The sequence below is a fragment of the Pezoporus wallicus genome, unplaced genomic scaffold (genome assembly GCF_028554395.1).
Source record: "Pezoporus wallicus isolate ANWC-B61680 ecotype Strahan unplaced genomic scaffold, APGP_CSIRO_Pwel_v1 contig_747, whole genome shotgun sequence".
Taxonomy (NCBI): Eukaryota; Metazoa; Chordata; class Aves; order Psittaciformes; family Psittacidae; genus Pezoporus; species Pezoporus wallicus.
Window position 1 is genome coordinate 2,502,070 of NW_026638457.1, and position 14,944 is coordinate 2,517,013.

The window sequence follows — 14,944 nt, forward strand, 5'->3', positions numbered from 1 at the left end:
TGGAGGTAATTTTATTTAACATCTAACGGGAAGAACCCAGACCTGAACCCTTTGCAAATTTATTTTCATGCTCTTCCTTGTGGCAGCATACAGAACACTCACAGCTGTCAACTTCTGATGGGATCTGAGATGCATATACTGCCAGGAAGGGTGCGTCAGGGCAGGAGCCGTGGGTCTGCACTGCCGCCAGGATGCAGCGCTGCCAGCAGGATGAGCATGGAGGGAGGAGGGTATGCATGGTGCCTTCATTTCTTCAAGCAGAACTGTTGCTAGGGGAAGTACACCCGAGTTTTGCAGCAAGATCAGTAAAAAAGGATATGTTTTAAAAGTCTGAAGGAGTCTAGCTGAATACTATCCATCATCTCCCAGGTCAGCAGGTCTACCTGGTATTTGGCAGCTGGGAGTGCTCAGCCGCCAAGGGACCCTGAGAGGTTGCTAGGACTGATGTGTTTAGAGGCCAAGTATCCACACTCCTATCACATGCTGGCTAAACCCCACTCCGTATTTGCGGAGAGGGCTCATTAATGCAGTTTGGCAGCATGTAGCAGTGTCTGACAGCCTTGGAGAGCTGAGATGGGGTCCTGGGCCATGGAAAGGGTAAGGTGAGCCCCAGGGGATGGGCAGGGATGGCCAGGGCTGTGGGTGTCCTTGGAGCCCTGGCACATGGTGCTGGTGTATGGTGTGCCAGCATGGATGCAGTAAAAGGGACGTCTTTGTTTCATGAGATGTAATATTTCACCCAAGCGTGTTTGCATTAAGGCTTCTCTCTAAATCATTAAGTTTTGCACTTTATTCCCTCAGCTTTCCAGAATAGTTTCCTAGTTTAGAATCAATCATAGAATCAACTAGGTTGGGAAAGATCCTTAAGATCATCAAGTCCAACCGTTAAATTGGATTAATTAACCATTAATTTGCTAATTAACCAAGAATATTAAAAAGGTGAATTCTTGGGGTCTTGAAGGCAAGCTTGAGCTACAGGTACTGGAGCCAGAAGTTACATTCATCCATTCCTCTCCCCTGTCCCCTACATGCACCGTATATGAAATCAGTGGATTGAGTAAGTCAGTCCACTGGGTATATTTCCCATTTCCACACCTTCTACTGCAAAATCAACAGGCTGAGCTGTTTACGCCTAATGAGGACCATGCTGTGGCATAACCAAGATTGGGGGGGGTTATTTCCTTTCACACCCAGAGACATACATGTGTGGTCTCACCCAGATAAATGCATATGCATCCCTCCTGCAAGCCCAGTTTTCAGGGCTGAATGTGGGCAGGAAAAGGAAGGCTGCCTGGACACAAGACAGGAAGACAGACAGGCAACAGCTGGCAGCAGCTATGGGAAGCTGCAGCCCTCATGGCCTTCCCGTTCCACCATGAACCCAGGCTGGGGCTCAGACCCACCCCTGCACCTACACAAGTCAGCAGAATTCCTGTCAGAAATCATGGTGATAGCAAGAAGCACTCCAACAGGGTATATTCTTGGCAAGATGAAATAACTTCTGGTATATCCTGCTGGGAAGGTTGTGCTTGGTGCTAATGGATCTCAAAACCTGTGGGCACGTGAGGACTATTTTTTGCATGGTCTGACAAAAGCTATTTGTTCTGGAATTTAAGTATGTCTCTCCCATCTGAAAACAGTGCATTGTTCAAAAAGCAGCCTGCTTGCTTCCTAGGGGTTCCCCTCACAGTGGGCAAACTCCCTCCATTGCTGTCCCTCACTTCAAATATCTCTCTCAGCTTCATTGGTCTGAACTGAGGGGCTGTCCACAGAGCCAGAAGTAAATATCCTGTAAGGCAGCCAACCCCACCATCACCAATAAGAAAGGAAATAGCTTTATTCAGCAAAATTTAACAGAGGAACTTTCTACATACTTGAAGAGATGAGAGAGAAGAGAGGGAAGAGAATTATTACTACCCATGGATCCAGTGACATCTCATTGATCCTATTCACCCAGGGTATCATCGATATCATCAGAGGGAGCTCTCCCTCTGACCGGAGACCTGCCCTTTTATGTTCATGTTCTTTGGGGTGTTATCCATCGTTTGCATGCGAAGCGTGAAGAGGTGTTAATATGATAATGATGGGTGTAGATTAGCGAACACATGCAGTGTCCCTCATATGGTGGTGTCAGCTATTTGACTCCCTCCACTTGAGTGTCCTTTGAGTTAAGCATTTTTCACATTCCTGTGGAGGCTTGTCAGCTTTGAACCATGGGTTCAGAACAGTCCTATCTACTCAGTATGGAGAGCCAACATCCTTGTTATTTGCTTCTTTAAACTCAAGGCCTCGCATGGTCAAATGCAAATGGCGCCTGAAACAAGCTCAGTTTCCTGTCTCTGACTCTCGCTATGGAATGTGAGTGGTGTTTGAGACAAGCTTAATGTCCAGGCTCTCACAGAAGCTCAAGGGAGACGTTACTGCTCTCTACAGCTACCTGAAAGGAGGTTGTAGTTAGTTGGGATTGGTCTCTTCTCCCAAGTAGCAAGTGACAGAATAAGAGGAAGTGGCTTCAGGTTGCATCAAGAGGTTTAGATTGGATATTTGGAAAAATACCTTCACCAAAAGGGTTGTCAAGCATTGGAAGAGGCTTCTGGAGTCACCATCCCTAGAGGTATTTAAAAGATGTGTAGATGTGTAGCTTAGTGACATGGTTTAGTGGTGAACTTGGCAGTGACGGGTTAATGGTTGGACTCAACGATCTGAAAGGTATTTTCCAACCAAAACAATTCTGAAATGCTGTGCTACAGTGTGGCACAAAATATTTAGTAAGGACCGAGCAGGAGACTTGACACAGCTATGATAAATACCACTGCTTCACTGCACACTGGGCACGGGACAGCTCTGCTTGCCCTGCACCTGGCAACGTAGGGGCTGTCTAATGCTGCTGGAACAGGAGCACTTGGCATCACAGGGTCTTGCCAGCCCTGCTCCCAGACTGTCCTTTTCCCAACAGGACAGGCCTCGCATTGCATGACCCCGTTTCACAGCACTGCAGCAGGTCACACTAGTACCAGAGTTATGGAGGAAGAAACACTCCCTGCCCCACACAGACAGAAGCAAAAGCCTCTGGGATATACATTGCCCTACTCAGCCACCCTCCTGGTGCCCTGCAAAGGGACATCCTGCCATGCTGGAGATCCTTCCTGTGCCACAGCACCCAGGAAGCTCCCAGTGCTTTGAGGGGTCCTTCCAGCCCAGCAGCATCCCTTGAGCAAAAGGGCAAAGGCTCGTCTTGACTGCAGCATGCCGAGGATGCCCATTGCCAGGCCAGAAGTCCTGCGGCTGGTGTGGAGCTGTGGGACCATGTGCTTTCCCATGTTTCTTGGAGGATGTGGATACTGCTGTGGCTCCATCTCCCTGGAGGCCCAGCTGGAAGGTGGTTTCCTGGACAAGGGCATGGCGGGGAGCAGACTCCAGAGCTTTTTCCCATTGACATTGCTTTACAGCCTTTCTTTTCCAGAAGCAGTGCTGAGGATTGCTTTATTTACCATGTCCTCTCTGTGTGCTTTTGTCAAAACAGGCAAATAAAGATTTCATGAAGCAGATGTGCAGTGCTGCTGTGTGCGCCGATGTCTCCTGCCCAGCATTGGACCTGGCTGCTGCTCTGAGGGACGTCCAGATATGGGATGAAAAAATCGCATCCAAGAACCTGCAGGTAAAATTATACTTCGTTGTATTTGTGAGATGAAATTATCTGTCAGCTCTCACTGATCTCTTCCCCCACTACCCCCCTGATAAAACCTGTCACAAACATTGAATATACTTAGTAGTGCATCGCTACATATAAACTTACACAGGATACTTTGATAGATTCTTCTTTTCTTACAAAAATGCTTCTTCCAATCCACATGTCATAAATAGAATTTAAAATTATGGAAGGGTGATGCGTATTCCTCCTCATGGGTCCTCCACCACTCTTTCAAATACAACATTTCCTTTAGCCCCTTCCCTTAGCTGCACACAAAAAAATTAGTCTCTGCTAATACTCTCAGTTTTTTTACACGTTTACATATTCATCTAATAACTGAAAACAGTACATATCTTCTCACAGACCTGACAATAGGCATTCCTGTTTGCCTTCTTCTGTTTAATATCCCCTCAGGAAATGAACGAGTGGTACAAAACCAGATTTCCTGACTTTAATCAAGCTTTCACAAAACATGCCAAGAATGTGAGATGTTTCAGGGAAGGAACGGGGAAAAGAAATCTAAGTGGAATTGAAAACCCCTTCCAGCTTATGTTATGTCACTTCTAATGGAAGCCTTTGTTATGATTTCACTAAGTTAGGTAATGTGACAGTTGTCTGATATTCTTCTCAATAATGGTGGTCTTTTAGGCTATATTTTGCAATGAGGGAGGTGGATTGGAGGAGTGGTGACTCTGGATGTGACCGCATGTCAAACCAGTAGGGAGTATCCACAAATAATGTTTATACATATGAAATAAAAATTCAGCTGCTCAGTCATGCACATATCTGAACATAAGGATCCTGTTGTTTTTGAGTGACAATTTCAGGGGCAATGGATTTATACTGGAGAATTTTTTATTTGAAGCACCCTCCCCCCAGTGCACACACAAAAGACTCTCGCAAAGGCAACCATTTAATATTCTATGTAGAAGACATTCAGGGTAATTTCATTAGATGAGGGAACGACTTTCAAATAATGAGAGTCCAGTTTATGACATGAGGATAAATGAGAAGAGAATGAGGTGTTATTAAAAGCATCAGCTCTGTTGTGAGAACTCCTTGGTGAGGGTAGCTGGTCCAGAAAGATGCTCTCAGCCACCTCCTACCAACCTGCACAATTCTAAAAATCGCCAGCATTCCCATACAGTAGGATGCTATCTCAAAGGGTTTCCTTTCTGGGTCACAGACACTCTGGCATTTAACCCCACCTCCTCTCAGTAAAACAACAGGAACATATGCAGGATATAGTATCAAATCAGTGTTGTGTTGGATTGATTTTTTATTATATTTTCTTGTCTGGTCAGCTGTTGGTGCAGCCCCCGTCCCCACAAGGCTCAGGGGTTCCGTGCCTTTTCAGGGGGTGGCCTGGGGTAAAGCCGTATCCTGAGCAACATACTCAGACTGAGATGGGGATTAAAGTGTCCTTCAAGCCGTGTAGATCAACCTGCAGCCCAGACATCGGGTGGCGCTTCTCTGGCAAGTGGCCCATCAGGGAGGGCTTTCCTTTCTGGAAAGACCACGTTCACAGGATGAAATGCAGGCCCCCGAAAAGGTATTTGGGGATTACCCCATTTCCCTCTCCACAGCCCAGCGCTGAACAGGGTCCTGGCTTCTCCTTCCTCTGTGTTGGTGCTGCAAGGGGCAGGGTGACTGCTCTGGGCACAGGAGGAGAGGACCGGAGGTCTCTAAAATAGCCTGCACCTCGCAGGGAGTTTACCTTCCTCAAACCTTCAGTTAAACATTAAGCCGTTGTGGGCGGTGAAAGGCGTCCTGAGAAGTTAGGAGGCTGACCAAGGCTGCTTCCCAGCCCAGGGCTGCCTGACCATCACCTCCGGGTGCCTCGGGGAACCCCTCCGCATCCTAAACGCCTTCTGGAGAAAGCGAGTCTGCCCCGAGGGTGTCGGGGTTTGTACTGAGCTCTTGGCCCCTCCGAAACAACGGAAAGGATGCTGCAGTAAAACGGAACCGGCTTGCTGTCCCGCCGCAGCACCACGGGGATGTCCCGGTACTACCCCAGGCTTGCAAGAGTCTTTCCCCACCTGCCCGGGACTTCTTCCTTTCTTGCTATTCCTCCAGGTTTTCATTCAGAAATCTGCGTTTGACCCCCGGGAGAGCAGCTCTTCCGCCTCTAGCCCGAGCCGCCCGCGAATGCAACCCTGTTGTGCCGCTTTTCCTAGCTCAAATAAAATAAGGAACACGTATTTTCTTGTTTGACTCGGTAGCGTGGGACCTCGGGAGCCGGGGATTCTGCTCGGCTTCACGAAGGTACCGGGTAACCTTGAAGCAAGCCGGGAGGCGTCCGGGAGGTTGCTGCTCCTGGCCCGAGGAGAAACCCCGCTTCTCCTCAAGCCCTGATACTACCGGAGAAAAAATGAGCGGAAAACGGAGAAGCGGGTTAATTAGTTGCATCTTTGGCGGATCACGCTTGAGAGGCTTTTCCGGCAGGAGGCTTTGCTGCCTCGCTCGATCTGGCAGCAAACTGTTTCTCCCCAGCCCGTAAGCTGAGGAGGTGTTTGTGTCTGAAACTAGCTAAGCGAGGCAAAAACTATATAACCGGTGAGAGAAAATAAATCGCTGCCGCATTGTGTATTTCCGTATCTATATTCCCCCGAACAGGTTTCATGCATACGCACATCTCTATGCACATCTTTTCTACCCAGCTTTGCCGGCTCCCAAAGGGTGTCTGAGAAACTGCCATCTTCTTGCCCCGTGTTTCAATCGCCTCCGACACAACCGGCCCCTGGCCCGGGCCGGTTGGGCAGCGGGACCGGGGTGCCCCGACAGTAGTACCCAGCCGCTCCGCGCAAGTCTGTGGGCCGGCTTCTCCCGCGGACAGGCTGCGGGCGGAGCGCCGAGAGGCGGGTATTGGCAGGGACTGAGGGACTGGGAGAGCGGGGCTCGCTGTTACCGCGGGCACAAGGGGCCGGGTGACAGCCTCAGGTGCGCTGTGACGAATATCCGGATATTTCCCCTCCTGGGAACTCATCCCAGAGGACAGGCTTACTTTTGCTCTCTCGGAATTATAAAAACAAGTAGGTTTGGGGATTTTTGCCTTTTCTTTTTTTTTTTCACTTTTATTTTTTCTTTACTTCTTTCCCCTCCCCCTTTATTTCTTATTCTTTTTTTCTATTTTCCTTTTTCTTTGTTTTTTTCATTTTTACTTTTTTGTGTGTTTTTCCTTTTTCTATTTTTCTTTTTTTTTTTTTTACTCTTCTTCCCCCTCCCCAGGGTAAAGCACTGGTGGAAAAGAGACGTCCCTGCTATAGGACGGGGTTGCCCTTTCTCAAATAAAAACTGCACAAGGTTGTGGGGTCTTCCCACGGGGCGGGCACTGCAGCAGCGCTCATCCCGCAAGCCAGGATGGGGAGGAGAAGGGGTGCTGGCATCTTGGGCCAGCCCAGTACAGGGGGATGCGGGCACCTCGGGGACTGGCCTGGGTCTCAAATTCCAGAGAAAAAACTGTCTGAAAGGCTCATAAGGGGTGGATAGGAATCAAGTATTCCCTCCATATAGGGTTATGTTTGTGGTGAAGGGTCCAAACCCGCAACCGTCTGAGAGCAGTTTCTGTACCTGGGGATGAGCCCTGAAGCCCCGGGGGCTGTTGAAAACTCCTCCTAAGCGGTAGCTGAATGTGCACACTCGATTTTTTTTCTTCAAATACCTCGGAACACATTGTGTTTAAACACAATGGTGGTAAGCCACCTTCCTCAGGCAGAAATACGTGTACTGTAGGCATCAAAATTTAGTTTTAAAACCAGTGACTCAAAAACAGGGGTTAGCTTGACCCTGATATTTTGAGCTCAGCTTAATTCAAATCCGATTTTAAGAAGGGTTCGTTCTACAAAAAATTTAAGGAGCTCAGTTTATTAAAAAGACGTCCCTACCCAATACCATGCCCTGCTGGAAAAATTCAAAGGTAAACAGGATTTTCCTTTCTAGTTTTGGAAGAGCTAACCCTTCTGTATGTGTGTGCCCCAGGTGTACCCTTATTTGTACGTGTGAGAGACATAGAGACAGAAACTTTGAGGTTAATCTGTCTTCTTGTAAAACGTATATTTGAATATTTAGACTGAAAGATGATGGCACTGTGGAAGCTGAGGGCAGCAGTCCACAGGCGATCGGGCAAAAAGGCTGAATAATTTTATTTAGATTTTATTTTAATAGCACAAACAAAGAACAGAAAGAACAACGCTAAATCTACAGGCTGTAAACGAAAAATTATTTCCGACAGATGACACCTAGAAGTTCCTTTGGTTTCGTAACTCCGAAGCTGTCAAAAATGATGCATATTTCAGCATCAAAATATACAATGCCGAAATAGAAAAGGAAAACGGCTGTACTTCGTGGCATACTTTAAGAGAAGTCCTAGATAATGTGGGTTTATCTTCCGTTATTCTGCATATCTAAACATTTCTTTAAATACTAAATTTAGAAAAATTTAAATAATGTCTATTATTGAAATACCTAAATACTTTCTTGTTTCAGGTATGCACAGAAAAAAGGAAAAAAAAAAAAAAAAAGAAGAAGAAAAAACAAGCTAAACCACAGGAACCAGAGAAGACTTTTCACTTTGTCAGGTTCATTAATTAGAGAGCTGCACATACTAGAAGAAGCTGCGTTTTCTTGCCCTGCCTGCTGCCTCCACCAACGATTTCACCATGAGGGGATGTTTACCGGAGTGTAACGAACAGTTTCTGATGGCTCCATTTTTGCTAAAGTTCGGGTTTTTTTGTTTTTTTTTCCTTCTTGCTGATGGTCGTATCTTGAAAAGCATAAAATGCTGAAACCCTTTACAGCATTATAGTCGCTCATTAGGAAGTCAGCTCTCTTACAGCCCTTTCTCCCACTTGCTGGCAAAGCCCATCTCTCTCTCTCCATTTACAGCATTACCAGCCAGGCAGCAAGCTCTGCCCTACTCTCTGGTGCCACTGCAGGAACAGTGGGCTGTTCCTTCCAGCACCTACCATGTTTTTTATCCTTTTATCTCTTCCGTGCCAATGATTTATTTCCCTGCCTCTCCTCACATCAAGTGATGGAATCAGTGGGAGCGTAACAGGGGAAATCTCAGTCCTTTTCACCTGCCGACTCCTGAACCCAAAGCAGAGGGAATGGGTCCGTGCCTTTCTTCCGCCATGCCCCGGCCCTCACTCCCATCCCAGTACCGGTGGCACCTACTTCTTCCGAGGTCTTTGGCCTCCTCCTATGAGCCACCCCTCCCTCCGTCTGAAGCACCCCTCCACAGGAAGCACCCCTCCACAGGAAGCACCCTTCCATAAGCTCCAGCCACGTCGGTGTACTATAACGCTGCCCCTCGGGGAGAAAGTTTACAGAAATTGTGTGCCTCATTTTGCAGCTGTAACCTTCCTGTAATCAACAGTGCTGATTTTAAGAGATGAGCTCCCCTGTAACCTTTTGTGGAAAACGCAACAAATTTACTCTGTGTATAAAGAATTAATTTTCGCCTATAGCAGAGCTGAGCAGGGTGGAGGAGTGCTCTGAGGAGGAGGAAGGAGGAGTAGAAGGGATGTGGCAGTGGGGGTAATCTGAGGGATGCATGCTCTGTCTGCATGCTTTGGCTTCCTCTGTCGCTGCACAATTTCATCCCTGGAAGAGATTCAGGGTCGGGCTCTATCAAGCTGTCAGGGCGGATATAGACTGTGGAAATGCTTGGATAAGGGGACTCCCACTGTATTTAAAGCACCCAAACAATTAAAGCTCAGGCTGAAATGAAATATCATTGCTAGTTGCCTGCCTAGAAGTGAAAGGACCATGTGGTTTAAGTGGTACAACCACTGTCTTTACAAAGCCCGACTCAGAAAGAATACAGCTTCATGAATTGGATTCCCAGGGATATTTGTGATACTGGAAGACAGGGAGGGACGGCAGCACCTTCTGCTTCTTTACCCTAGTACTGTCTGGAGCACAGGAACAGCTTGATTCCTCAGAGCATACAGACCTTTACAGATGCTTCCCAGCGCATCAGTCCTCTCTATGTTTGGTAACCTATGGCTCTGTATGTACAGTATGCTTCTCCATAAGTCATAGCCCTGTCTCTCAAAGGCAGCCAGAAAGGAGAGGAAGGGCCTTCGCCCCTGCGCTCCTGTCATGAAACCCATGGGAAAAAAGGAAATTACAGTGACTCCAGCACACCGACTTCTAAATATATTTGTGTGAGTGCGTATACACACAGACATCTCCAGGTGCATATGCACAGACACGCAGGCAAGCTCGCATCCCTCCTGCTCACTAGGCGCCTGTGAATATACGAGTGAAACCTATGGATGCTGTAGTTGTAGGCTGCAGCTCTGCCTCTAACCCGAGGAGCCACCTCCGGGCGGCAGGACCTCTCGGGCATCACTTTCGGGGGCTCTCTGATGGGGCCGAGCTTTTCTCCTCGGGCTGGCCCGGGGGCAGATATTTGGATCCCGGGGGGGGGGGGGGGGGGGGGGGGGTAAGGGGGTGGTGGTGTAGGAACAAGCACGGGTCGCCCCGGCTGGGGTGCGGGTGCGCTGGCAAACCCGTTCCCCAGTCCCGGAAAGCTGGGGCTGATGTCAGAGACTTCTCCCGGGCTCAGCAGCGGCCCTGACTGTGCCCCGATCCCCGCAGCTCGCCACGCACCACCGTGCCGCACCACCACTCCTCCCGCAGCTGCTCCCGCCCGCTCTTTGCTTTGCTGTGAGGGAGGAAACGTGGGGAGCTTCAGTTCGCCCTGTCAGCCTCCTCTAAACCAGACCTTCCACTTGCAGGGGCAAACCCGCTCCGGAGAACACACTTCAGTCCTTGACATATGCTGCAAAGAGTCACGCTGCTTCTTTCCAGGCCAGCATCCCGAGCCCTGTTCAGTGCTGGGAATGGAGCACCATGTCCGGGACGCGGGGCTGAGGTCAGACCCATCTTCTCTCCCCACCCAGGCAGACCCACGACACATGGAAAGGTGTCGACAGAAGTGAGCAGCGTTATTGGCTAACAATGGGGTGCGGGCAGGACCTTTCCCACCGCTACAGATCTGCCCACAGAGTACAAAGGGGACACCCAGCTCACTGTCGTCGAGGAAAGCTGTGTTCCTATCACCCCAGCGGCACACGGGCTTGCCGGGGAGTCCGGAACACATCCGCCCGTCGGGGCCACCGGTACTTTGCAGAGGAGCGTAGAGAGGACGAGAGCTGCGCAGAGATACCAGCTCTCGGTCACCTCGCTGGGACAAAGTAACCTCTGCAAACAAAGACCCTGGTAGCGGTGCCGGCTCTCCTCCGTCTTGCTGAGGAGATTAAATGTCGTGGGTTTGATAAGCCACCGGAGAGCTTAAAAAACCATTAACCTAAGTAATGTTTTCCTCACTACGTTTTGGGCAGCCACATGCAGACGACCCCACACCCGGATTTGTCACAGCGTAAAGGCCAGGCCTGGGCTCTGCGCGTCGCCTCTCGCTGTGGTCCCACAAGTGGCCCTCAGGAGCAGGGACCTCCACCCGGCCAGGGCCATTCGTGCACCGCTGGCATGCGGGTGAACAGATGGGCAGGCAGCGTGGTGGATGTGTACGCACGTTGAGCAGCTTTGGGTTACAAAACCGCCCACAGACTCAGGGGGTGCTTTGGGTTGGAAGGGACCTTTAAAGATCATTTAGTCCAACCCGCTAGCCGTGGGCATCTCCCGCTAGATCAGGCAAGCCCGGTGCACGGAGCTCAGCTCTCTCCCAGCTCCTGACGCAGCAGGGCCACATTTCCAAACCGCGCATTTCCCCGGTACCAGTACTAGGATGGGCACGGAGCGGTGTCTGCCTGTCTCACATCTCCCCTTCTCTTCCTCCCTGCCTCCCTTCTCCTCTGGGATCCTGTTCCTTAGGCTAGAAACACCGGGAGAGGTTTCCTCGTGGGGTTTTTCATTCCCATCCCATGCAACCCTCAGTGTTTCTAAGCCAAAATGCAAGCTTACTATCTTGGGGCTGAGGGAGCTTGTATCCCTTCCCTTCCTCTCCCTTCCCTTCTTTTCCTTTCCCTTCCTTTCCCTTGCATCCCCTTGAAGTGAAAGCCTGCGCCGGGTCGCTTCTGGCTGCCCGTGGCCCTAACCCCGCCGCCACGCCGGGTCCCACTAGTGCCCGTTGTTGCCCCCGGCAGATGCCACGCTGGCAGCCCCGCCGAAGGACATTAGCCCGGTCATTTTCTGCCTCTCCTTTATTTCCTCAGTTTCTCCCTGAAATCTTTCTAAATCCCCCTTTTCCAGGGGGAGTGTCCAGGCGGGTGGAAGTCTGAGCACAATGAAACCTGAGAATTTCTGTCACTCTCTGCATATGGTCCGAAGTGCTTTAATCCCAATTAGGGGCGGCTGACACACGGTCCTATTCATCCCAATCAGCTCTTGAATACATTTGCCTAGAAATGAACTTCACAAATAGACTCTCTCCTAAATGTGCCCAACAGCAAGGAAAATCGAATTGAGGCAGGGGCTCATTCTGAGGCGATCGAGGGAGAAAAGGTATGAATTTATAAGGTACACCGAAACATTGCAATTCAGCAACAAGTTTACTGACTTTTATTTGCACCATGTCAACCGAAAGAACCAAGAGATACGCTGGGGGCTGCGGGAGGGGGAGAATCCGGTTAAAAGGCAACTTTAGACAGACTTTGAATACTTTATGCGGCAAGTTTCACCTCCAATTGAAACTGGGCTAAAAGAGAGAAAGACAGAAAAAATCTCAGCCCCTACACTGGAATTTTTAACGAGCACAAAACATGTTTAAATCCTATCTGGGCTGACGCTCGCGATTAACAATACGAATACCAAATCGGGCTCCTGTCATCTGCCCGGGTTCCCATAGAACCTGAATTACTATTCAAAAGCTGCTTTAATATCCCACCCGCATCTCGTCTGCACAGCACAGCTGGTTGGGGGCCGCCGGCCCGACCCGGCTCAGCCCGGGCAGCAGCCGCCGATCGGCCCCGCCCGACCGCAGCAGCGGGCACTGGCACCGGCAGCGACACGGCGGGAGGCGGTTGTTGCCCCTGCTGCTCCTGCCGCTGCCTATGCCGCTGCTGCTGCTGCTGCTGAGAGCACGGGAGGAATTGTTACTGTGGGAAGGGACAGAAAGGGGGAAGGGGTAGAAAAGGGAAGGAGGTTGGAGGGAGAGTGGCTGAAAGACCGAAGGTGAGCGAAGTGGAGGAAGAGGTGTACAGGAATTGCGAAAGAGAGGGGAAGGCGGGGACGGGGAAGAAGCGAAGGCAAGGAAAGAGGAGAGGAGATAATTTTTTTTTTTTAAGAAAGGAAAAAAGATAAAAGATGTTCAGACCTCATTGGTCTCTTCAGTTTAAAGGTGATTTCCGAATTTCAGGGTCTCACAAGCCGCCCCCTGCCCTCTGCCCAGTCCCTTGCATCCCCATCCCTTTGTAGCGGGGCCATGGCGGCAGAGCCCCGGGGTCGGCTCCCCGCTCTGCCCTGCTCCGTCTCGCAGGCCGGGGCCGGGCCGCCCCGTCGGGGCCAAGCCATTTGGGAACGAGGTCACTCCGGGAGCCGACGGCGGGGCCGCCCAGCAGAGCCCGGCCTGCTGAATGAACTTGCAGCATTTGTTGGAGCCTCCGCTGCGGTGCTCGGCGGCATAATGAGTCGGGCCCTGTATACAGGCATTCATGCTGGTCTGAATGTGGTGTTGAACCTTCTCTGTGCCGGAGAGGCTTGATGGTTTGAATGGAGCTCCCTGGTGGGACATTGCTCTCTGCAACTGTGCTTCTTTGGATGACTGTTGTTCCTTAACATTCATGCCTCATTATGGGGCAACCTGTTAAATCAAGGAGAACAGTGTGCCAAAGTGTTACTCAGGGGCACCGGCAGTTCAGCAGTGGGCATAAATAAGGGCCGCCGAGGAAAATAACTTTCATCGCATCTCTGGGCAAAAGTGATCTCGCTTTAATGATGCCTCTAGTAGCCCGGTTTAAGTCTATAAAGGAATAGTGGAATGTTTTGATTGAGTCTAAACATTGTCTTTGAATAAAGCTGAAACCATGTAATTAATGTGTCTTTTTAATAAGGGACAATACGGTCGTTCAAGCTATTTAATTTCATTTAATTTTCCATCCCATTTGCTCCAAAGGCTGCTTTTACTTTTAACACCCGGCCTTTCATGCTGCATCTTGCTCCAGTGGGCACATTAGATCGGTTTCACCCTTCCTTTTTAGGGAAGGAAAAATAAAAGAAAATGTGGTTCCTTTCCTCTTTTGTGGACAATTTATTTCACTTGGGGAACTTCAACTTTGAGCCACAGGACAGAATAAAAATTGGAGAACTGGTGTGAATGCTTCCAGAGCAAGGGCTTTTCTTTTCTGAGTGGATGGGAACCAGCCACAATCGGCTATATTAATAAATAACTTTCCTCACAGTCGGCTTTTACATGGTCCTATTGATAAAATTGTTCGCGTGTCGTTCACGCTCTTTGACTCATTAAGGCCTGGGAGGGAGCTGCTCCCGAGGCGGAGCAGTAGGGTACCTTGGTCGCATTAAAAGCCCTCTCTCTCTCTACCTCTGCGGCTCCCGGAATTTCAGGCCGGTCTCATCCTCAAGTGGGCAGCCCAGAGGTTACAGGGACATGTTCATGGCTTAAATTTATTGCCCTCGACTTCTTGTTTATCCATTTTTCCCCATTCAGGCCACTGATCAAAGGGGTCATCTTCAGTTCCCCACATCCTCTCTTTCCCGCCTCCTTTCCCTACCCTGGCGAAGTGAAAAAGACAAACACACACACACACCCGGCCTCCGCTCTCCCGGGACAGTCCCTGCCACTGCACCCCGGAGAGATGCGATCGATGATCATTGATGCTACGGGGGGGCAGGCGAGGCATCTATCTCCTGTGCTTGCCAATACGTATCATTAATAAAACACAGATTCACAGCCCAGTGCCGGCCAGCATCCCCCGGAGCAGGCGGAGGGAACGCCCCAACCCGTCCAGGTCCAGCCCGGCCGGAGGAGCTCAGCGCTGCGGGCGGGACGGGGGGAGCCGTCAGCCCTCCTCTCCCCGCCGGTCCCAGCATTGACACTGACATTTCAGGGCACCAGAGGCCGGTGCCTTGCGGGACCGGAGCGAACAGCGCTCGGTGTGGGCGCATGTCACGACAGCAGCGGCGGTAACTCGCCGGCCTGAGACTCCATCGCTCTCCCTGAGCAATGAGAGGGAAGAGCATCTTTGCAACCGCCAACTCCTAAGACGTGCCCGTTCAAAATCGCTTTCGTCGCCCTTGCGTATTCCCGTGGCCCGTGCTCCCACGGTG